General features: G+C 42.6%; 1 protein-coding gene across 6 annotated transcripts in view; it reads right to left on the reverse strand.

The window, feature by feature from the left end:
• The window catches only part of LOC128350256 (uncharacterized), a 47851-nt gene extending 39194 nt beyond the window's left edge, over positions 1-8657 (reverse strand). For 4 of the 6 annotated variants that reach the window (XM_053308261.1, XM_053308263.1, XM_053308258.1 and 1 more), the window contains exon 1: positions 8308-8555. The gene's annotated coding sequence lies outside the window, so the exon portion shown is untranslated. The other 2 variants (XM_053308260.1, XM_053308259.1) reach the window with 2 other exon arrangements.
• Positions 8658-15633: the final 6976 nt, after the last annotated feature.

Consider the following 15633-nt stretch of genomic DNA (forward strand, 5'->3'; position numbering starts at 1 on the left):
AGGAATATTTAAAATGAGCAGTTGAAGCAGGAGTATTGGCAGCATGAGGTACAGATATATGGAGGGAGACTTGAATATTAGTCTTGGAAGCTTAAGGCCATCTACTTGTTAAAAGAATTGCAAGGTTCATTGAGACAGGGGTTGGCTAATTCTTTGGTCAACTATTCCATTTGAAACCAAAACATCCTAAGTCTGACACACAATACTTTTGCACAGGGGATTGCAACTACAGAAAGCAGAATGCCCACAGACTGTGGCTGTTTTGAATATGCTGCCATGTAATTATTAAAAATACCTAGCATTTATAAAATGTTTTAGAGTGTTCAGCATCAATCTTTATAACAGCCTGCAAGGTCGGTCAGTCTTATTGTAGATTGGGGGCAGGGGGCGGGCGGGGACAGGACTTCTATATTCACTAATCAGTCTCACAGTCACTGTTGTTATGGAGCAATAAATGTGGCTATGCATGTTCGGGATTCTAGTACGGTCTGTCTTCTCCCATATAACCCCGCCCAACTGTTAAGATGATTGTCCAAGGCCCTTCTCTGGGTGCTACCGGAAGTTACAGGAGGTAGTAACCAGGGAAAGGGTCATTTCAGCTGTAGCACCCGGTTTATGATTTCCAGAGAGGCTCATGTGGCACTAAAATTAATAGCTACAGGCACTGGGCAGAGACATTTTATTTACCCAGATATCTACAAAGACTTCTTAAATATTTAATTCTGATGACACTGTTTTGTTGCTCTTTTTAGTTGTTATCATCTTTTCTCCTCTGCGGTTTCATTATATTTTCATCATTTATATTTTTATCAGATTGTTTAAATCATTATTTTAACCTGTAAGCCTCCTTGGGAGGTTTTGAAATAAATTGTGGGGTTAAATTATTTTAACTGTTTTTAAAAAAATGTACTGGTGTCTCTGCCAGATGAAGTTATTATGCCAACTAGTGCAAGCTAATCTTGCCGGATAAGAATGATTGTGTACAATTTCTTGGGTTACATTCCAAAAGGAATGGAAAAAGAGGTGGGTATCAGTGAATGAAAGGAAGAATAGGACAAGGAATCAGATCATGATTCACTAGAGGTGAAAGAAGATATCAGAGCTAGGGAAGAAGCAAGCAAATAGCACATGATGGACTTCTCCACGCCCCCCCCCCCCCCAAAAAAAAAGATTACAAAATTTGCAGCAGTGCAAGGCTGGCTTAAGAAGTCAGTCAGAGTGAACAGTTATTAGAGAGAACATGACCTGAATTGCAAGTAGCAGATGTGAAGTGAAAAAAATGAGATCAAAGGAGGTGGAGGTACTATGGAGGAGAAAGTGAGCAGTGGAGGAATCAGAGGGATTATTAGTGTGAATGCTGAAGTCCCCAAGGATAAGGGTATCTGACAGCGCAAGAACAAACAAGCGTCTAAGTTAGAAAGAAAAGATGAATCAAAGCCAGGGAAGAGGAAGAGGAGAAAAGAACAGTGCGGGCTATTGTATACTTGGTAGTGTGATATGTTACACTATCAAATAAAACCGTGTGCAAATGAGCTCGCCAGGGTCCACCACATGACAGATTGCACATTGACTTACAAAGTCATTTAGGAAATCTTACTTAGGGCCACAGACTATACAGACCCTTATAAGCAAACGTAACCAGAAGTTAGCCCCACTGAGTTCAATGGGACTTCTTCCTAAGTCAGTGTGCACAGCACTGCAGTCTTAGACCAAAGGCAGAAACACCTATTTGATAAAGTCTTCAATATAATAAGCATTCTGGCTAACAACGAACTACATGATTATAGCAACATGAAAATAAGGCCTAATTTTCCTTCCTCAGTTTTAAAAGATAAGTGACATGTTGGCCACAATAGCAGTTTTGGAAACAGCAAAATTTACATGAAAAATGGTACTAGGTGAATTACTGAACACACACACAGCACATTTTTAACCATCTCATTTGCCAAATTTCATATGACATTTACCAGAAATGTAGGAATATTGAACCTTCAGAGAATGGCTATTCAACTCAGCTCTTTAATCTTTATTGCAATGAAATGTCTCAATTGCAGCAGATGTTGATGAGGCCATCTGGAAATAGTAGTGACAGGACAAATAAGTAAAATGTAGTTGTTGTTTTTTACTGCTCCCTGAAGAGCCTTAACTAAAATGTCTTTTTAATTTAAAAGCATCTGGAGCTATTTATCACAAACAGTTTAACAATGCTATTGCCTGCTACAGGAAAATACAGAACAGAATTGATTACAAATTGATGCAGAGCCGATTGTAAGGAAGGGAGATCCAAGTTAACTGCAGCTTCCCATTTTTTAAATTGCATTTCACCAGTATTTTCAATGTTAATTATTTGCAACAGTGATTATAAACTGTCATACTAAGTGGTACACACTTACTAGAACAGACATCTGTACATATGGGGAACAAACATGCATACTTGCACATGTCACATGATGTAGGCTGCATGCAGAATCTCTGTGCAATCGCACACCCCTTTTTTACCCGTTTTTGAAGGGAAAAGATGCATAAATTATACTGTGTGCTACATTATAGGTATGGTGGAGGAACATCACATTCCCTCAACATGTGCACGGTGTCCACTCTATGAGTTTGTACGTGACCAAACTCACAGAAACTAGAGGGGTTGGTGAAGACCATAACAGTGGGAAATTAAGTGAAAGATGCAGTGAACCAAAACAAAAACTGAAGTGCCAACAAATGTAGAAAAATACAGGATGATCTAATTCCAGCAACTAAGGCTGGAAACAGAAAACAAGTGAAAAGTTAAAGTGAAGGAGTGAAAGCAAAGGAGAGGTGACAGTGATTTGAAAGAGGCTTCATTTCTCAGGACATACAAATTGGCTGGATTCAAATGTCACACATAACCTTGGTTAAAGCTGGGCTCTGTAAGACATCTCTGAGCCTTGGGGAACAGGGGAAGCACACGATCAGCTCTTCCTTCCCCAACATGCATCCACCTCCTATCTACATTAAAATATCCCAAGATTGGTTATGACGTCTGGATCCACCAATCTTGGTTTATTCTAGCCTACTTACTTCAAATAAGTCATCATTACAATAATGTATACATATCTCAGATTATTTGAAATACGTAAGGTAGAATAAACCAACTAGAATAAACCAAAACTGACAAGTTTGGATGGCATAACTCATCTTGCTTTATTTTAACCTGGATGGGAAGTGGACACTCTCATGAGGCTGAGAGAGATTGTTGTGATATTTCTGAGCACTCCCAAGGCTCAGAAACACCACATGGAGCCCAGCTTTAACAGAGATTCCGGGCGATGTCTAAACCAGGTCATATTTATTGCTGACCCACTGTCACTTCTGGTCAAATGACTTTTCTATATCTCTGAAAGAAAAGAAAAACCCTGAGACACAAAAGTGTTCTTCCCACAGCCAAACCACTTTCAGCGCTGAAAATGCTGTCTCCACTCTAGCCCAGTCAATTTAAAACAGGTGAGCTGATCAGGGGCGTAGCTATAATTGAGCGAAAGTGTTCAAAGAACACGAGCCCCCAGCTCCACCCCTCCCTATTTTCTTCATTATCTCCCTCACTCTGGGGGGCCACCAGGGAGAGGGATGAATACAAGCCCCCTCTCCCCAGCTACGCTCCTGGAGCTGATACTGTATATCTAAAAGAAGTTATTATGAACACTTTCAAGTTGCAAAGTACTCTTCATCAGCAGAAAATCAAAAGACAGATAATTCTCTGCTACAGTCTATACACTATACATCATATAAATGTTTTAAAATCATTTCTAGCAGGTAGTGATCTGCTCAGAAGGTTACTCTGTTTTTGATGAGCCAAAAGTTACAGATGGCTTTAACATGACTTAATCTGTAACTACCACAATTACTGCTTTATACACATTTGAAAAATATCTGTGTATATTTCGCTTTCTAGAATATTTGCTTCCCTTCTCTAGAGAATACTTGAAAATATCTGTCATGCTTTTGAATGTTTAGCATTGCTGAGAGTGTATACTCAGTTTTTGGCAAATAAAACATGTTCTTACATTTTCAAATTAATTTGCACTGTACCCACTGCTACTTGATTTTTGTTGACAGTCTTTTCAAACCAGACACTTATTCAGAGGTAAGTACCCTAACTTCTTAGAAATTCTAAAACTGTATTCATATTAAGAAGTTGAAAGTGAAGTTTGTAGGTTTTTTTTATTCTTCAAAATAAAAGATTCTGGAGGTTTGGATTCTTTCCTATAACAGAGGAATTAAAAGGTTTGTTGTAGTGACTCACTTGGATGATGGCTGGAAATTTAGGTGCATCTATCCTTCTCCTTATCTTTAAGGAGCAGCTGTTTATAACTGATGTACATTTAAGTACAGATGATAAGGAGGAAGACAAGTCTTGTTTCCATTCTGCCTGATGAGATACTTTTGTGTAACCTTAAAGCGTGCTGCAGTAGAAGCTGACTTATAACACTATGTCCATCTTGTAATTGCAACAGCATATGGCACAAAAAGAAACAAAAAATTGAAATGGCAAGGAAATGACAAAACTATAACAGAACTATAGCTCTTGGGGATAAATATATCAAGAAAAACACCAAGTAAAGGTTAATTAAACAGTATCTTTACACTCAATTTCATATGCAGCAACAATGTAATGGCTCACGTAATTCTCAGCATGCCTATAGGATTGTCATGTGTCTTCAGTAAATCATTTAACTCCTCAATTATTATTTACATACTGAAACTTCCTGCAACATATTTGGAGAAGAATTTACCAAGAAAAAGGTAAAGCCCCTCTCTTGATTTGGGGGATTTGGTTTTGCTTTGGCATATATTTCAGACTCCTTCTGCACACAAAGTCATTATCCTGCTTACTGTACCTAAAGCAGCCAGCTAAGCATATTCATATTTCTTTTTTATGCTTTATTCTTTGAAGATATGAATGGAAGTGGATTATAGACTGACTTAATGAAAGTTTAAAAATAGAACTTATTTAACAGGATATGAAAATGTATTGAGGTTAAAGAAGATCTTCACTTTCTAGAAATTAGTATACCGTCTACAGATATATTCCCTCTATATGCAACAGAGAAAAATTAGATCCTTGTTGCTAAGCAATTTGAAGCACTTGTCCTCTAAACAATACACAGAATTCTCATTCCATTTGTGGATATACAGGTCACAATGACCTTGTATTTTGCATGTACATTTTTAAAAATGTATATTAGGCTTAGTTTTCTTGTCCAATAAGAAGAGTTTAAGAAATAAAAAATCCTAAACATGTTTAGGCACTCCAGTGCAGTCTATGATGCTTTTTTATAGAATGCTTGAAAATCAATGAAAGCCATAGAATTCTTTTGGAATCTGTAATATTATGGATTACATTTAAATGCATTTTAGCACCTCTGAAATACACACGTGGACAAATGTGTTGGTACCCCTCCACAAAAAAAGAAGAACCCACAGTTGTCTCTGAAATAACATGAAACTGACAAAAGTAATGGGCATCCATGTGTGTCCAGGCCACTTTAGAACATCTTTGTAGAATAAGCAATACTTTATCTCTTTTCACACTTGCTTTGCTTTACTCAATGAGATATCAAAGGCATGCAGGTATACATGGGACAACTGCTTTGTTAAGCAGACACCTAATGGTGCAACAGGGAAATGACTTGATTATCAAGCCAAAGGTTGCCAGTTCAAATCCTCGCTGGTATGTTTCCCAGACTATGGAACTTAATAGCACACTTTACCCTTACTAAGAAATTTCCTGCAGACCTTCTAGTATCCTTGTTGCTAAGCAATTTGAAGTACTTGTCCTTTAAACAAAACACAGAATTCTCATTCAATTTGTGGATATACAGGAGACAAAATTATTCTTCTCTCCTTCACCCCCAATTTATTTTACAGATCTACTTTAGAGATTCACAATTGTGCAAGTTTCCCAAAACAACAAAAGCACACACAGTTGCCATGTATGCTTGCTTCTTGGCTTACAAGACCATTGGGTGTGCTCTAAGGTATTCTCTGGCAAGTTTAACTACCTAATACAGAACTGTTATCAGAATGTAATATATCTAATAATTCACATGTATTATCTAGGTCACCAACCTGCACAGAGTTGAACATAATAATAATCCTTAGCATGTGTATAGCACTTTCTATTGTTCAAGTGTTTCACATGTATTATCTTGTAATCTAAACAACACTCCTGTAAGAGCTGTATTATCATCGTAGTATTATCCCGTTATAGAAGCTTGGGGAGCTGAGGTGGAGGAGGAGTGGCTTGCCTAATGCCACCTAGCAAATTCATGGGCAGAACTGAGATCCAAATCTGGAACTTCCTGATTACCAGATCACTGGTACCTCATATTATCTACTCTGATAATATGGCAGCATCTCTGCAAGATCTCGAGCAGAGGTCTTTTTGTCAGTCCTGATGCCTGAAATCTCTTTTTATTTGGAGTTGCCAGAAACTGAATCTGGGACCTTCTACAAACAAAACATGTACTTTCTAATGAATTCTCCCACAGTTAAGCACATCCATGAGACAGTCAGCCCAGTTCTAACCATGTTTTTTCAAAGTTCCACTATTCTTAGAGGGACGTCTTTCCCAGAAGATAGGGAAAGACTTGGACTGTGGGCATTTACTGATGCTCTGGCTTAGTTTTTTATACTTGTGGAGCAGGAAAGACTTCTAATGTAGTAGCAGTAACGTTAGTAGTTTATTGTTCTATTTAACAGTTACCTCAAAATTTATTAAGAAGAATATTTTAATACAGTGAATTCCTAAAACTACACAGGAAGCATCCCTCCAACTGTTTGCTGACAAGGTAAACATAGTCCCGTGTGGGTTGGGGGTTGTGGGAAATCCCATTTACTGTAACAAGCTTTGGCTTCAACAGCAATGCAGTAGATTTTACTGGAAGAGTTCAGTTGGTGCTAATGGATTATTACCTTGAACTAATCAGGGCTGAGAATAGTAATAAGATCATCAAAGCTGTCTCTGACCAGTAGTTTGTTACAGTGTTTGGTACTGCTTTGCTTAAGCACTTTTCATTAATGACCACATTGCATTTTAAACTCAGTTTGAAGGAAACTGACAAATACACTTAAAACTAGTCTGAAAGTGGTGCGAGCTTGTAAAATCAAGGGCAAATATGACATTCACCAATGTTTGGGTCTGATGGAATAGTGATAACCTGGAGACAGAGAAAACAAGAGAAAGACTTTCATGAACACTTGTCAAAAGTAACACTCACATTGATTTTAATAGAGCTGAACAGCACTAAGGATTCAAAGGGGTTTTAGGTTATAGAAATAATATTTTTATTTAGGGAAATAAAACCCAACAAGACTACATATTACCCTCATGTAACCCCAAAGTCATAGAAAAATGCCCAGACAGACCCCATCTTTAAACCTTCCACTATATTTAAGACATGCCAATTGATAAAGGCACATGTTGTTACGAGTGGATGTTAATGCTAGAGGCGTTGACAATCCTGCAAGCCATACTGTTTCTAACATGGGCTGCTTTTGCACTTTTTTTTTTTTTTTTTAAGCAGAGATACAAAATGCAAGGAGCCACCTTGTGGATAATCGCTCTCTCTCTCTCACTATTAAATATGTCAAGTACAATGTGGAGGCAGCAGTGGCACACAGCCAGTTATTGAGAGCTGGATGGACAACGACGGACAGATGGACACCGTTTCGCTCTAAACCATGATGTCTGCGCTTTCTGCTCGATTCTTGCGCCAGCAGCTTCTATAGCTGCTACGATTGGAAGCTCGTCCCCTCATAAGTCTGCGGCGCGGCATACAAGCCGGGGCTATGTGGGGAGTTTCCCATCTGCTTTGCCCCCTTCCTCCCTGGCAGCTGCAAGCAGCCTTCGGATGAAGGAAGGGGTGAGGGAAAACGCTTCTTGTCCCCCCGCCCCGATTAACTAGCCTGTCGGAGGTGTCATGCTGCAACCCTGTGAACATCTGGGAAGAAATCCCATTGAAAACACCGCGACCATTCCGAGCAAATGCGCGTAGGCTGTGGGCGCTTCCCACGCCGGCCCCGTCTTCCAGCCTCTCTTCCTCCCCGACCCTACAGTTTTCGGTCTGCTAGGCTGCTAAGGCTCTCCTCCTAGCTAGACTTTACTCACCTCCTCCTCCTCCTCTCCACCCCCCATTTTGATCCTCTGCCGCACCGCTGAGCATTTGCAACACACACACACACAGGCAACCACCCTAGGGAGGAGGCGCGACAGAGCCGGAGAGAGAAGCTGTTTGCTGAAGGACAAAGCCACTCGGGCGGCGCTTCCCTTACCGGCGCTCAAGCTGGCGGCTTTCTGGAAAGCCTCGTGGTTAAATCCCTCGCTCGTTTGGTCATTTGGAAGGACGGGCTGAGGCCGCTTGTTCACCTGCTGTGGCAACGCCGCGGGAGCCACTCTCAGGCCTTCCCTAGAGATGGCCGAGGGCCAGAACGAAAGCGCAGAGCTTCGCTGGCTTCTTAGAAAAGCTCCTGACCAGCCTCAAAGCAACAACCGCCCCTAAGGATGGAGCTTGGCGTCAGGCTTTCCCGCTTACCAAAGATCTCTCTGACGGGTATCAGGCTGTGTTCAAACAAAGTGCCTGGTTGCAGAGAGGAGGAGAGGCAAAGAGGGTGCAGAGGACGAGGGAACTGCCCTCGAGCCCCACAAGCAATTTTGGATAACTTTGGGTGATTTTTTAGCCTGGCCCTAAAGGCCTTTGGAGGGGGCCCCTCCCCTGCAAATTAAGTGCCATCATGCTCCTCCGCTGGGCAACCACACCATCCAGGACAGACAGAGGCGTAACTAGGGAAAACAGCGCCCGGGGCAAGCACTGAAATTGCGCCCCCCGCCGCCCCCCCAACATACATCTGACTGACACACGTTTCAGAAAACTTGTATCTCAGACATCAGAATTATGATGCAATGATGATACATGCTACATTATACTTAGGTTTTTCCTCACAACAACCCTGTGGAGTTGGCCAGTATCTCAAACATCAGAATTATGATGCAATGATGATACATACTACATTATACTTAGGTTTTTCCTCACAACAACCCTGTGGAGTTGGCCTATATCTCAAACATCAGAATTATGATGCAATGATGATACATACTACATTATACTTAGGTTTTTCCTCACAACAACCCTGTGGATCAACAGACGGATTTCATATGGCTCAGAATCAGGACGAATACTGAATCCAGCTGATGGAAGAAAAGAGTAATGATTGACACAAATCAAACTCCTCATCCAATTTGCCTGGGTTTGCAGTTTAAAATGTCTTCCCAGTGCTGCTGTAACAAAACTTGTAAACAAAACTTCCATGGCTAAATGTGGGTTTGTAAATCTAAGATTAAATACATGCTTCCATCAATATGTATACACACCATACACAACATGAAGGTGCACACCACACATTCAGAGACTACCACAGGATTTAAAAACCAACCATATAACATAATCCTTGAAGACAGAAATACATATATCCATTTTGGGGTTAAATATAGAGGCTATTTAGAATTCACCAAAAACAAATTCAAGCAGTCACAGAGGAAATAAAATATTTCTAACTCAGAGAACCATATATTCCTTAGGACCTTTAAAAAAAAATTCCCCATAAACATATACTGATCTGCTCACCTCTGTCCACTTAGCAAAATGTTGGTCTGTAATGAAAAGCCAGTGCCCAGGTTAGGGTTGCCAGCACTGACCGAAGGGATTCTTGGGGATCCGATTTTTTCACTCACACTATCCCCCACCCCAACATTATTTACCACAATATTAAGCCGCTAAAATCACCAGGATTCCTTTCAATAGTCACCTCTGAGGTTGATGCCGATTCTTGGGGAGACCAGGCCAACGCTGGAGGATCAGTAGCCCGGTTGCTATCCAATCACCCCTGCACTGCCAACTGAACAGAGGCGGAGGATTCTGGTCCTGCTAATGCCGGCGAAGATCAAGCAGGCTCAGTCAGAGGGTGTTTTGTGCAGTAACCGGGTTAAGCTGTTCTTCGCGTCTTGGGAGAAAGGGAGGCGGCCCCTCGGCTCCAGTTTCCTAGAGCCCGCCGGCTTCTGCTGCGCCCGCCCGCTCCTGAAGCGTCACTCGGGGCCACGCCGCCGCCGTGTCTTGGGGAGCCGTCTGGACATGCTGCGATGGGAGCCTGGGCCCTGGCGGGGATGGTGCTTTGCAGCCTCGCTGCTGCAAGCCTGGGTAAGGTCACGGCGGGGGCAAGAGAGCGAGGGGCGTGTGTGTCCTCATCCTGCCTGCGCCTGCTGCAGCCCCAGCCCCAGCAACGACGCTTTCCTCCGCGACCGCACCACCAGCCCACCACGTGGGCGAACCGTGCTGGGAGGACGGATGCACCCGCACGCATGCGCAGCGCGACTCGGCACGCCAGCCGAGTCGCACGTGAGTGCGTGACTAGAGACCCAAGCCACTAGAGGGCCTCTTTCTGGCTGTGGCTGGCCTGAAGTTCCAGACAGAGCACCTCAGCCAAGGCAAGCAGCAGTGAGCAATGCATGAAAGGCGCCCGCCGCGGCGCCCGCCTCCCGCCAAGCCGGCCAGGCCAGCAAAGCAATGGGGGGGTGGCGCGGGCGCAGAAGGGACCGCTGGCGCTCGTGGGGGAGGGGGCGCCGACGCTGCTGAGCCGGAGAACTTTGTATTAAAAAAAATATTGTGGTTCTTTTTTTTTTTTTAATTGGATCGGCGGGGGTCATGGCGGCGCCCCCCACGTGACCCAAAAAGATGGCACCCGGGGCACATGCCCCCCTGCCCCCCTATAGTTACACCTCTGAGGACAGACCAAAGAGGATTAGGGGACCCCCAGGGGCTGTGGAGGCCCTGGACTTCGGCCCCAAAGTCCAGCATAAGTGCACCTCTGCCCACAAGGCTGAAGGCTCCCAACATAACATTACTATGGTGGTTATTGGTTTGCAGTATGGAGCAGCTGCGCAGGAGGAAAGCCCCAAGACTATGTTTTGCCCTGGGTCTACCAGTCTTTTGAGTAACCTCCACACTAGGGCTGCAGGGCCAGATACTGAAAAAAGTCAATACCCATCATCCAAAACGTGGAAATAGAGAATGCTTTTCACCAAAAAAGTTTCCACTTTGCATAACATTTGCATATATCTTGCATATCTTGATAAGAATTGATATTTTGATCATATATAATGCATATTTTGATAAGAATTGGATAATCTGAGAGTAAATATAGCTCACCACTGTACATCTGCTCATTCTTTTGTCTAAGTGCAGAGTTCTCACGGCCCCTGCTTCTTAAATGTAAATTCCTCTCCTATTTAGGTTTACCACACTCATAGTCCTCTGTTGTCCTCATCCCCTACAGGTCACCCAACCACCCAACCACCCTGCCCGGCCAGGCCAGCAACATCATTTTTTGGCCCGAGGCAGGGCAGCCAGCCTGCTGCTGAGCCAGCCTCTTTGCATGCTGGCACAGTAGTGCGTGTACAGTCTTCTGCACTCGCTTCTCTCTTACAAAGATGTATATACTGATTCTCAATAGAAGATTTCAAAGTGGTTTTCAAATAAAATTAAATAATAAAAAAATGCTTCCCTGCTCCCAAAGAGTTCACAGTATAAAAAGAAAGCATCAGTCACTGAAGGAATGCTGTGCTGGGGATGGATAGGGCCATTTGCTCTCCACATTCATTCATTCAATTTATATACTGCCCTTCCAAAAAAGGCTCTGGGCGGTTTACATCAAAATAAAAACAATTCAAATCAAATCTTTATTCTTACGGTCATTTGACCAGCAAAACACAAAGTACAAAAGCTTTACATAAAAACAAACTTGGTCAAATAAAATAATAAACTGTTGAAACATAAAACAGAACCATAATACCCAAGTTCATCCATTACATAAAACAGAGAGCTCCATGCATTGTAATAATCTAAAATTTAATTCAATCCAACCCCATATCTCACTTCTCAACATTTCTTATCCTAGTCTTATTAGCCAGAAAACAATACTTCGCCATGTTGTAAGATACTACATCCCAACGGTCTGTCAAAAGTAATTCCAGATAGAACTGTTCAGAACAACTAGGGCATGCTGTTAAAAAAGGACTTCTATATCTCTCCCGCAAAGTTCGATAAAACTGACAGTTCAAGATAACATGGGCCATTGACTCCACTTCCCCAGAACCACAAGGGCAGACACGCTCCTTATAGGGGAACTTGCAGTATCTCCCCTCCTGGACAGCCATTTCTAAGGCATTACACCGGGCCAGCATCAGAGCCCTCTGGAAACTAGGCACTAATATTTTATTAAAGTATCTTGCTGGGCCAGACAGTGATGTTTGATTACCTAAATAGGTGTCAGCCCCTATCTGGCTTCTGTCCATCTCCCTGCTAGATAGAAGCAGGCAAGTCAGGCAAGGATCCAGTGAACAGGTGGTAGGCCGCATCACGCTTAGCAGCTTGTCCGCTTCTTCAGGAGTCACCGACTGAAACTGATCCAACCTAATATTGCAAAAAGGATTGCTGGACACCTCCTTCATAGACCTTGCAGAAATAGTGAAGTCCAAGTAGGCCTGAATACAGAAGATTTTGTCCGCAAAAACCCATTAAAAGCATCACAGCAGAACAACCCTGGGGGCTGATTTAAAACAGAAAGAGCAGAGATTAAACTCCTCACAACCTGGGATTGTTCTGCCAAACGCGAACCTGCAGACGCAATGCGCACAGATCAAAATCTTTTTTTCACTTCATGCACCGCTCTCACATAAGCCTTCAAATGGGTCACATGCCTCATCCTGTCAGATTCAAACTGATTTAACATTTATTGTAATTAAAATGAGTAGAAGTGATTCACCATTTTAAAAGGTACCTTTTTACTCAGCAGGGGTAACTGTTGAGTAGTTAGTTCGCTAACTGCTGCCATCTCACTTCCACTGCCACCGCCATCACCACATGTGGGAAGCAAGCTGCACCTGTAGGACCCACCTATCAGTGCTCCAGCATCATCTGGCTCTGCAACCTGCCAGTGAAGTACAAACTCTCCTCTGGCTTCCCCAGTGGATCGGCGTTCAGTAGGAAGAGGAAGGAGAAGAGAAGCTGCTCATGAAAGCAAAGTTTTCTCAGTGAACAAAATATCCCAGCTGCTCAAACTTTGGACACCACAACACATGCCCCCTCCCCAAAAAAAGTCATTTGGTCCCTCCTAGTGCAAAAAAAGTCATTTGGTCCCCCAAATAGTTGCATGTCCTCTATAAAATTCCCTAGTTGGCAACCATACTGAGCACCAAATACTTTTGTGTGGTTACTCTTCAGTACACTCATACTTCATGCTAAGTTCCCATAAGAACCAAATAACCTAAGGTCATTTCCAGGCATGCTCCTTGTAGTGCCACCCAGACCTTACCTTTTCAACTTTTGAAAAAAGTGGGAGAGTTCACTTCCTGGCACTTTCAACTTCCCTACCCTCTGCTACAGCAAAGGCAGGAGCAGTGGCAGTTGAGCCTTTACCGGTAGGTATGGGAAAAGGACAAGCTGGGGGGTGGGGGCAAGAAAGGAGACGGCAAGGCAAGTGCAAGGGACATGAAGCTGATCAGGAACCCCCGACCCACCCCTTGCAGATCCTTGTGACCTATATTATGGGTGGTCGACCGCAGACTGTAGCGCTTTGTTTTCCAGGCTCAAATTTAACAATGGGGGAAAGTATTGTCCTACTTATCTCAATGAATTATCTCCACTCTGAGCTTCTCAGCCATGGTTTTTGTTTTGTTTCAGACTTCAGTATCCTTTCTATTTTAGCTTTAATGTGATTACAGTTCCAGTAACTTCATTGACAGATATGAAGACACTGATAAATCTCAGTTGCCCTGGCTGCTCAGTAGAACAGGTGGGAGAACTGTCTCATCAGTTATTTGTCATCAGCTTTTACTATTTCACCCTCTGTTAAATGATTTGAGTTTCTTACTGAGCAATAAAAATATACTGGTAATAAATGCAATTGCCATTTCTTTTTGATTTTGACAGCAGTATCTGAACCTGTACATAGAGATTTGATTTTTATTGTTGTGTGATGTTTTTGATGAAATTCAATAATGCTGAGCATTGATAACTCATGTCTTTGTACCTTTTTGTTTCAGTTGTAAGGGGGGGGTCACATTTTGAAACATGAGGTATTATTTGTTATTTGCAAGGGCAGTTTACAACAGAGAATGTCAAGTGTGCTAAAAGGTAGAGCATGCAAGCTCTTTCATTTTTCAGACATTCAGATTAATTATTCCCTATCCTATCTTGAAAGTATAACTTCACTTTGTGGACCCTATGAGGAACTGACTAGTTAAGAATCATTTATGTGTTTTTATGTTTCTTGGTCTGTGCTGTTAGTGACTTGAGCATTGCAACTGTTACCACGTATTCAGATTGGCAGGAAGAGTTCTATAGATAATAAAATAATAATAAACTGTTTTTGTTAGCTGCCCCATAAATTGTTCTCTAGGCAGCTCACAACACCACAGCTGTAAAAACATTCAATTAAAACACACAGCACACACAAAAAACCCAATAGAGAATACAAGATACAATCCAAAACATTTTAAAACTTCTTTAAAATCAATTTTTTACAGCCTGAGTGAACAGAAATGTCTTCACCTGGTAACTAAAAGCCTCACTGGAGAGGCTATTCTATAGATGGGGTGCCACCACCAAAAAGGCCTTCTCCTTAGTAGCCACCCACCTCACCTCCAAAGACCTTAAGGTCCCAGTTGGGACATGTGGGGCAAAGTGCTGTCTCATATAATGTGGTCCCAAGCCATTTATTAATTTATTATTTATTATTATTATTTATTTACACAGTCAGACAGGTGTTATTGACTGGTTTGTATGAATTTTATTATCAATGTTGTTGCTGTTATTATAGACTAGTATTTTGAAGCCCGTTATAATAACAGGCGCAAGCCTTTTCCTCTCCCCTTTACTGTTTTTTTTTTTAATGCTGCTTCCGCCGCTGCCGCCAAAGTCCCACCCTCCCTCCCTCCCAACTTCCGAAACCACCTTACCCTGGCCCGTGACAGTTGAGCAAAGAAAGTCCTAAATTGAGGAGGGAGAGAGGAGCTCGCAAGCAGTGCTCCTCCCTCTGGAAAGGCTCTGCCCGCACTGGCGCTTGGGGCGGAAAGGACGCAAGAGGCTTCTGGCCACCGGGTGCCGGCCGCCGTGTCACCCTTGCCCTGTTCTGCGCATGCGCTCCGCGCATGCGCAGAACAGGCCAGGGAGGCACGGACGGACACCAAGCGTTTTATTAGAGAGGATATCGTCGAAGAATATAAGCTGTTCTCAGTAAAGTTGCTTTTTGTAATTGGCTGATGGTGATTTCTGTGGCACCTATGGTGTTGAGGTGCTCTTCAAGGTCTTTTGGAACTGCACCCAGGTTGTTGTTGTTGTTATTATTATTATTATTAATAAATTAATTCGATTTCTATACCACCCTTCCAAAAATGGCTCAGGGCAGTTTACACAGAGAAATAATACATAAATAAATAAGATGGATCCCTGTCCCCAACGGGCTCACAATCTAAAAAGAAACATAAGACAGACACCAGCAACAGTCACTGGAGGTACTGTGCTGGGGGTGGATAAGGCCAGTTACTCT

This window comes from Hemicordylus capensis, chromosome 3, assembly GCF_027244095.1.
Source record: "Hemicordylus capensis ecotype Gifberg chromosome 3, rHemCap1.1.pri, whole genome shotgun sequence".
Taxonomy (NCBI): Eukaryota; Metazoa; Chordata; class Lepidosauria; order Squamata; family Cordylidae; genus Hemicordylus; species Hemicordylus capensis.